Here is a 10012-nt window from a genome sequence, read left to right as displayed (position 1 = left end):
TTCACGTAAGCAGGACATCCCCAAATCCTCAAGTACGAATACTTAGGAGCTTTGCCATTCCATAACTCGTATGGTGTTTTGTCCACTGCTTTAGTATGGACGTTGTTCAACAACAATACCGCCGTTTCAAGCGCGTAGCCCCAAAACGAAGGTGGAAGCTCAGTGAAGCTCATCATGGATCGAACCATGTCCAACAAAGTTCGATTACGATGCTCCGATACACCATTCAGCTGAGGTGTCATAGGAGGAGTCCACTGAGAGAGAATCCCATTCTCTTTCAGATAGTCCAAAAATTCGGTACTCAAGTATTCTCCACCTCGATCCGATCGAAGTGCTTTAATACTTTTACCCAGCTTGTTTTCTACTTCAGCCTTGAATTCTTTGAACTTTTCAAATGCTTCATACTTATATTTCATTAAATATAAATACACATACCTAGAATAATCATCAGTAAAGGTAATGAAGTAGGTGTGGCCATATTGAGTACCAATTCTAAATGGACCAGAAACGTCTGTATGGATCAAATCCAACAGATTTTGACTACGCTCAGGTTTTCCCTTAAAAAGAGATTTAGTCATTTTTCCTTTCAGGCAGGATTCACAAGTAGGTAGAGAGTTAATATCAGACATATCAAACATGTCCTCTCCCACTAGCTTGTTCATCCTTCTTGAGGAAATATTACCTAGCCTAGCGTGCCAAAGGTTTGCCGGGTTTTGACTATCGATTTTCCTTTTGTTTGTTGTTACCGGTTTATCAACATAATTTATTGGAACGTCTTTTAATTTTAAGTTATATAGATCGTTTTTAAGTTGTCCATTTCTAATCAAACATTCATTCTTGTAAATATTGCAAATCCCATTCACAAAATTGCAAGAATAACCATCTCTATCAAGCATAGAAATAGATATAATGTTTTTGACCAAATCCGGAACATATAAAACATCTCTAAAAAATAACTTAAAATTGTTCTGCAAAAATAAATGTCTCCTATAGCTTTGGATTTATCTCTAGAACCATTCCCGAGCCTTGACTGGGTCTCACCCATCCTTAGCCTATTGCTTCTTTTCATCATTTGCAACTCATTGCAAATATGAGATCTACATCTGGTATCCAATACCCAAGAAGTATTATTAAGAAAAACATTTATTTTAATGTAAAACATACCCTTTGCAGTTCGCAACTGCTTGAGGTATTCCTTGCAGTTACGTTTCCAATGACCGGGTTTCTTGCAGTGATGGCAAACTTGTTTAGACTTGTCCAATTTTGCATGTAACATTTGGCCTTGAGATCATGGTCCAACCATTTCTCTAGTTCGGCCAACCTTTCGGCAGTTACATCAGCCGGGGCTGTTTTCGGAGAAGCCTTTTCTAACACTTAGAAAATCTTTTCCGAACTTAGGACAATCTTAACTTATGGAATCATTCTGTATTGTTTGCGCCAGTAAGTTTGTTTTGTTGGAGAATAAAAACATGTGGATTACGAAGATTCATCATAATGATATACTGAGATGAAACAGACAATTATCGATGATTGTTTAATTAATTTACTAAGACATAAAATAGGCGAAATTTATTTTATGAATCTCACTCCCACTATTTTAACGATTTCACTATCCTCTAGTAAAAACGGAAAACTGTTTTCCTTAGTGAGAACATGGAGTCCAATTGACAAACTATGGTCCCGAATAATATCAGCCAACCATAATTTTCAAAAGGTAGAGCCCAATTGCTTCCAAAGCAACCTCCACGTTTTTACCTCATGTCCAATAAGGGCCCAATAATATGACGCCGTTTATTGTGACATGTCAAATGACCCATCAATATTAAGTTGTGATGGACGGTCGCCATGTGGATCCCCCAATAATATGAGCCGATCCCATGGGAGTTCCACCCAACTTACAACATGTGTCGATCCAATGTACAGCTTTTCGACGAACGGGCCCCCCCAATAATATGAGCCGGACCGTATCCGCGGGTAGCATCTCATACATTGATCGTTGATGGAAGGTAGGAACATTTAAACAATTTTAAATTTCCTTTATTTATCTTGATATCAATTTTAAATCATATTTAAAATGAGGGATTTTAATTTTGAAAATTTGTCTCATCATTTTAAAATTTTGTATGCTTGCCGGATTCACACAATTTTGTCTAAAACATGCATACAACAATAATATCACATATTATATAGGATGATCGATTCCATTTCTAATCGACCCGTGGTTGCCAATCACGAGTCTTAGTCCAATCCTAGGTAATATGCAGTATGCAATGCAATCCTATTACATTGTGCTTCCAATTTACATTTCTTCAGTCTTTATTGTCTGCTGGGCCCACCTCCGTCTTCAAATCTTCATCTCCCACTAAGTCTAATGTATTTACAATAAATAACCATGAAAAATAGGGGATACATTTCAAGGGGTGGAAACGGGCCATAAACCAGGCCCACTTTTATTACATATGACAATTCATATTGGGCCATAAACCAGGCCCATTAATAAATCCAACAACAATAAAAACAAATGTAAATTCCTAACATACACCTACAAAATTGGTCATGGCAATCGATCATCCTTATCCAATAATATTTAATTCAAAATTAATTATTGGATAAAATGCAATGGCAATTTAAATTAATAGGATAAAATCATATTCCATATATAAAATCTTATTTTACATACAAAATCATATTTTATCTTTTTATCAAATAAAATCATATTTTACATATAAAATCCAATTTTATACATAAAATCATATTTTACTCAATATTTTCATAAGATCATATCTTATCATCAATTGTACCAAAAATAATTAATTTCATAAAATCTGATTTAACGGATAAAATATTTAAATTTTCCAAAAATTCAAATTTATCCAAAAATCAATTTTAAAATTTTCGGACTCGAACAATTCGATCCGACGCCTCGTGGACCAATCAAAACAATTTTCGATCGGACCAAAAATAGAATTTTAACATATTAAAATTTTAATTTAAAAATTAATTTTTCGCGGGCCGCCCGGGACACTCCCGGGCTGCTCGCGCCCCAAAGGGCTCGGGCCGGGCAGCCCGGCTGCCCCTAGGGCAGCGTCGTGCGCCGCCCTGCGCAGCGCCTACCGCTGCGCTGGGCAGCGCCGTGCGCTGCCCGGGGCAGCGACCATCGCTGCCCCCCCCCCCCGGATTGCTGCCCGGGTTTTGCCCGAAATTTTTTTTTTTTATTTTTAAAATATTTATTTTGTTTCAAAAACCGAGGCTTAAAAATTTTTTGTCCAATCGATTAATTTAATCGCTTGATCTGAGCAACCTGGCTTTGATACCACTGTTGGAAAACGCGGCGATCAGATCAATCAGAATTGATACCCGGTGCAGCGAAAGTTTAAAAATTTTATATGGAACGATTCCATAATGGGTATCAAAACTTAACGATTAAATTGTGTGTGTAAAAATTAAATAACAATTATAAATTTTTACCTTCAATCTCGAATCGAGATTATGGACACCAACAGATTGCTCTGCTCTTGTTGTATATCCCTGGAACTGATAGAGGAACTGTTCTTCAATCAGGTCCACGAACGGATAATTAATCCCTCTGATAGATTGCACTAGAAAATCTATCAGAAGTTTCTACGAAGAGAATTAACGAATTTGATCCGTTAAACCAGACTGTAATTCAAAATTCACAGACTGGATTTTCCCGAATAGAGAGGGAGGGGGGCGGCCACTTTTGAGAGAAAATAACTAGGTTTTCGAAAATTGTAACCTGTTGTGTGTAATTTCTGTACTGCAATAACTTATTTATAATGTAGGCCGCTAACAGCTTAGGGCCCATTAGTCATAAGTTCAAGTCCGACAAGCAAAGCCCGCATGTTCAGAAATTAATATAAAATTCATCATGACTCCGATTGATAAACCGATTTCACCAATGTGCACAGAAACCATTTCTGCACCTTTTAAAGTCAAGATAAATTTTTCTGAATCTGAATTCAGTGATTTCCAAAAATGCCCATCCCTATGTCATTTTAGGAAATCTTACTCCTCTACTCTTAAATAAGAAGTCCAACTTCTTTGTTCATTAAATTTAACTCTTTAAATTTAACTATCTCAACGGGGATTAAAAATACATTACTCTGTGTGACCCTCAATGGTTCAGGGATACAGCTAGCTGTGGGCTCACAACTCCTTGTGACTCGGAACAACAATTTCCGACTTGCCCATCGAATCATGGTAAGAGTGCCTAGCAACATCGCCCCATGATTCCCTAGGTATCACTGATAGTGCCTGCAAGAACCAATAGATTTTGGTTAGCGTACAGTACGGTCCCTTCATCCATATATCCCGATCAAATCAACAACCATTGGTAAATCGAGAGTCGTTCGAGATTCGATAACTATGCAATACATCTTGAAGATCAAATAGTGACATCACATGTGCTACTAAGAAACCATTTCTTAAAACACATCATGTACTCTGGCCAGAGATTCGTCACACTAATATCTCCTCAGATCGCATAGGATATCCACACTCGCAAGTATGTGGTGAATCCTTGACAACAAAGCATCGACTCCTATATGTGTTGTAACTGTACCCAATCCCGACACCTGATGACCCCAATAGAGTCGGTAAACGAGTCAAAGCACAGTACTAGCATATAGAGTCTCAATGATGTTTCAAGTAGTAAGGACTAATGGTGTACAACCAAAACCGCGGACTTTATCCACTCGATAAGTGATAACCACTTGGAAAGTCCGGATAGGGTAGTTCGATCATTCATCATATGAATATCCATTTGCATGCTTCGAACATCTCTATGTTCCCTACCAATGAAACGTGGTACTCTGCATCGCAAATGCTAGTCTCAATCTCGAGCGATCCTTATCCTTATTATCGGACGGCTCAATCGACTAGGAACAGTTTAGAATATACAGTGACTATAAGATGTGTTTCATGATAGACATCCCCATGTTCTACCACATCTTACATACACTATAGTATATTCAAGGTCTTTATCAAAACAACAATAGTATATCACAATATCACAATATGAAGAAAGATAAAGTCATTGTCATTAATAAAAGTGTAAATTATATAAAACAAAAGATTGTTTATACAAAGAGTCATCAAAGCCCTAAGCCACAAGTTGGCTCACCGGGCACCCACTCTTTCAGCTCCGGCCAGGGGCGGCCGGAGCCAGGCGGCAGCAGGCCATGAAGGCCTGCTGCTCGCGCAGCCGAAGAAGAGGGGGAAGGGGGGGCGTCGGGTTTGGGGCTGGGGTTGGGGATGGGTCGGATCTGGGTGGTCCGGGTCGGGTCGGGTCGGGTCAGTAGGTTCTAGGGTCGGGTTAGGATGGTCTGGGTCCGGGCTAGGTGGGCCGGGCTCAAGTATTTTAATTTTTAAGTGATTTATGTTTTAATTGGTCTTTGGACTAATTAATTAGAAATAAAATTATTTGGGCATCCAAATAATTTTATTTGGGCTTTAAAAATTATTTTTTTAGTTAGCTTAATGATTTTTATAGGCTCGTGGGCCCATAGTAATTTTTGGGCCAGTCATTATGCATGCACTAAAAATTTGTTCGTAATATATATTTAATTGATTTGTCATAATATATATATACTTCAAATATTTTCATGCACTAAAATAATTAAATATATATTTCGGACTTAGGGATTTTTCATGGGTTCGATCCAGACTGCTGGTCTCTCTACTAAGCCCCTAACTGACTTAAAGCTCATTATTAAATAAATAATTTTAAAAATTATAATTTTTACTAAAATAAAATACTTAAATATTATTGGGCTTAAACAAAAATATTTAGGCCCATTAACTAATTAATTCATAAAAATTCTTGGTCTGGCCCAATAAAATCACTGACTGCCATGCATTCATGAAATTTTATATGATATGATTATGATTATGTATAAGTTGAGCAATAAAATATTTTATTGATGAAAATTGAAGTAGTGTGACATACGGGTGATTATCCACCATATGATATATGATTTATGCGGTAGTTTACTACCATAGGAGGTGATTTATCACCGCCACGTACGTTGGTTCAGGAGACTGATCAGTCGACACAGATAAACGTCACACTTATGGATAGGACCATAGACTATTTCAAAAAGATATCATGCTCAACTATGTTATGTATGATGAAGAAAGATGATGTTTATGTTTAAGATATATGATTCAGCAGTTATGTTATGAAAAATGTTTACATGCATACTCATGTATCATGTATATGTATTAGTATGATTATATGATGCATTATTTTAAACCTTGTTATCCAAGTTTAGACATGTTGAGCCCCTAGGCTCACTACGCTTATATGGTGCAGGTGAGTCAGATGATACTTTTGTAGCTCCTACTGGTGGTGAGGATGTATGAGCTTACGAAACAGTGGTCTCGTGACCGTTGCTATTTTTAGATGATGTTTTAAGATATTTTTTATTTTTATGGTGTGAGTTTTTAAACAATTTGCATTCTTCTACTTATTATTTTCGCATATGAGAATTTCAAACATGTACTACTTACTATTTTTGTTTCATGCATGAAATCCTTTTTAATTATTTATTTGTTTATTATTATTTAAGTTTCTACTAGGAGATAGTATTTTCTTTTTTAAGGTTATACGTATTGGGCATATATGTATTGATATTATTTATAAAAAAAATTCGCATTTAAGTTTAAAGAATCATAGATGTTTCAGATGTGGTGTGGAAGTCTAAATCAAAGCCAGCAACTGTTATTTTGCAATCAGCTGAAGACATCCATTCTCAGTGGCAAACTACCCACCTTTCTAATCAAAATCAGTTGGCTTATGCGCTTAATCAAAGCCTAACTTGCTGGAAGACTCCGAGTGAAGATCATCTGAAATGCAATGTTGATGCGGCACTTTTCTTTAATGCAGGTAAAGCTGGTTATGGATGCATCATTAGAAACCATTTTGGCTCGGTTGTTGCAGCGATCCATGGAAGCCTACCAGGCATTACCAACCCGTCGTTGGCTGAAGCTTTGGGTATTAGTGAAGCCTTGAGTTGGATCAAGGATTTAAATCTTTCTTCAATCACAGTTGAATCTTATGCCCTTTTGATTGTGGAAGCGTTAAACTCTTCGATATCTGATTCCTCTATGATTGGTCTTATTCTAGATGATTGTAAAACCCTTGCGATGGATAATCATTCCATCTCTTTTACTTTTGTTAGACGATCAGCGAATCAGACTGCTCATGTGTTAGCACGAAAAACTGGTTCTTTGTCTGGTCTTGAGGGCAGAGTGGTTCCGCCCCTTCCTGTTATTTATGATGTAATTCTCCGTGACTTGGTTTAATATATTTTGTTTCCCTCGAAAAAAAATTAAGTAATATATATATGATAATTTAAAAAAAATTCTCTCAAATCAAAAATATCAAATCATGACGAGCTTAAAAGCACATAAAAAGACCAAAAAAAAAAAAGAAAAGAAAATGTTATCGATGGATTAATTAATGTAACTCATCCAAAATCATCTAAATTAATAAAGTTTCTTAGAGTTGATTGCAATTTGAATGCAAGCTAGCAATTAGTTGTCATTAGGAATTGACCCTGTAGTAAATTTTGAGGCCCCTTGTTCATTTCCTACCTCGAAAATTGGTTGGTACCTTTAATAGGCTTTCCACCTCTCATTTATGATATTTATTTATAAGCATGAATCACTCCACAAATTTAATTCTTCCATCGCCATTTCATGTCTAGGTTTATGTTAGAATTTTAATTTTTGTTTCAAAAATAAATTGCACCGATCATTTAAAAATAAATCGAATAAAATCGGTTTAAAAGAACTTAGAGAGTGCTAAATTCTTGGAAAGATATTCCATAATCTCCTAAATAAATCTTACTAATCTTTTCCAAATCTCGTGAACAAAAGATAAACTAATCAGAATTTGGAAGATAGACTTCCATATGAATATCTTTTGTTCTCCATCCATATAAACTAAAATCAGCCTGATTCATAATATATCTAAACATCCATATAAAATGGGATAAATCCCTTATTTACAGTTTGGAAAAAAAACCGTCACCGTCACCCACCCCCACCCGGAGTGGACTCTTGCCCCGGCTGCGGCTGTTCATCTTGCTCTTGCCCCCCCTTCGGTTTTGGTTCCTCTTGCCCGTTGGGCTTCTCCTGATGGAGTTCAGGGGGCCCTTCTCAATAGGTGGCATCTCCCCCTCACCATTCTCCAATAATTGATTCTTGGACTATGAATACAAATAAGTTTGAAATCATATGAATAACACAACAAAGTCACGCCCCAGCCCACTCCCTTCTCCTCCCTCACACTCGCCTGCGCTCAGACCCCCATTTTCCAGCTAACCAGCTCCGATTTAAGCATAAAAGCAGGCATACTATGATCTAAACGGCTTAGCAATTTCTCGTCAATGTTTTTGACGTGCTTTAGAACAGACTCCATCGCCGTGAGTTGCTTATCGGGGATCGAATCCCCAAGCACTTTGGAGACGGCTATGAAACCGCAAAATGCAGCCCCGTTAACCAACCTCCGGTGGACATGTTCTTGCTGGAAAAACTCGTCCAGCTTCTTCAAAACGTTAGTACTCGGTTCCGGAATGCTCTCGGCCTGTCCCGTCAACGCTCGAGTCATTTTGAAGGACTTGGTCGAGACAGTCGCCCTCTTCAAAAGCCTGAATAATATCATTTTTTTGTTTTGAAGAGAGAATAACGGAGGATCTGAGGATATGTGATGAAACCCTAAAACCCCAAGCCGCGGACGAAATGATCTGGTCTGGATAATAGTGGGCCGGCAAATTTTGATTTACAATGTGTTTGGATGTTTAAAAAATGGAATTTGAAATTGGATTTGGATTTTAAAATTCAAATTGAAATTCTATTTTAGTGGGCCCAAACCCAAGATCACGAATAATAAGAGTACCCATATATATTAAAGTGTCGAGATTAATAAGATATTTATATCTATTCTTTTGTAATTTTGTGCCAAGTATATAATATAATATAATCTAATATAATGGGACAGCCGTCAGTGTGTTAGGCTTATTAATTATTATTAATTATTAAGTATATGTTTGTTTTGTGCTCCATTTAACTGAAAAAACTATTATTAATTTAAATTAAAAATGAATCAAACCTCTTCAGCCCACGCGTATTCAAGCCACGTTATCCACTCGTCCTCCTGCCCTGTCGGCCTGTCCTGTAAATACCCAAAATGCACATTAGAAAAAACTGCGGGCTAATTGCATTTTAAGAGCATATAACCCCGTATGTAATATTTATTGTCTAATTAATTTCTGTATTCTTAAATTAAGTGCATATTAATCCCTATAATGGTAGGGGTGTTCATATTTCATATGAAACCGAAAAAATCGAAAAAAATCAAAACTCAAACCCAATTGATAAACGTATTTTATAATTCGGATATAAATTTTAAAAACGAATTTTATTTGGTTCGATTTTGATTATATATGTCAAAACCGAACAGACAGATCGAAAAAATCAAAATTAAATTAAATTAATAATTTTATTTATATTTTTATTTATACTTTATATGTTATTAAATGATATTTAGTAAATGAATAATCATTTTAAATATTGTTTAGTGATTGTTGTTTATTTAATTCGTTGTTGTTGTTTATGTAATTCGTTGTTCATTATCGTTAATGTAATTCCCGTTCTCCTCACTTTAGGTGGCACATTTAATTATCTCTTAGAATAGTCAACATTGAAAAGGAACTATTTGCTGTCGTGTCATTTATGCCTTCCAAATTTTTTTGTCTTTGATTTTCGTGTCATTTTTCAATTTTATGAAATAGACTTTTGATCTATCCCATCTAAGTCATAAAAAAATATTATTTATTATTATAAATATAAAATATCAACAATAAGAGATCAACTTTTTTTTTTTTTTATGAAATATCGTAACTTCAATTTTCTATATTCGTTCCATAAGGGTTTCACGGATCCAAAAAAAAGTTTTGTGATGGGTGACCACTTTTGAATTTGATAG

The sequence above is a fragment of the Henckelia pumila genome, chromosome 3, assembly GCF_033568475.1.
Source record: "Henckelia pumila isolate YLH828 chromosome 3, ASM3356847v2, whole genome shotgun sequence".
In the NCBI taxonomy this organism is placed as follows: Eukaryota; Viridiplantae; Streptophyta; class Magnoliopsida; order Lamiales; family Gesneriaceae; genus Henckelia; species Henckelia pumila.
This window is presented reverse-complemented; position numbering follows the sequence as displayed.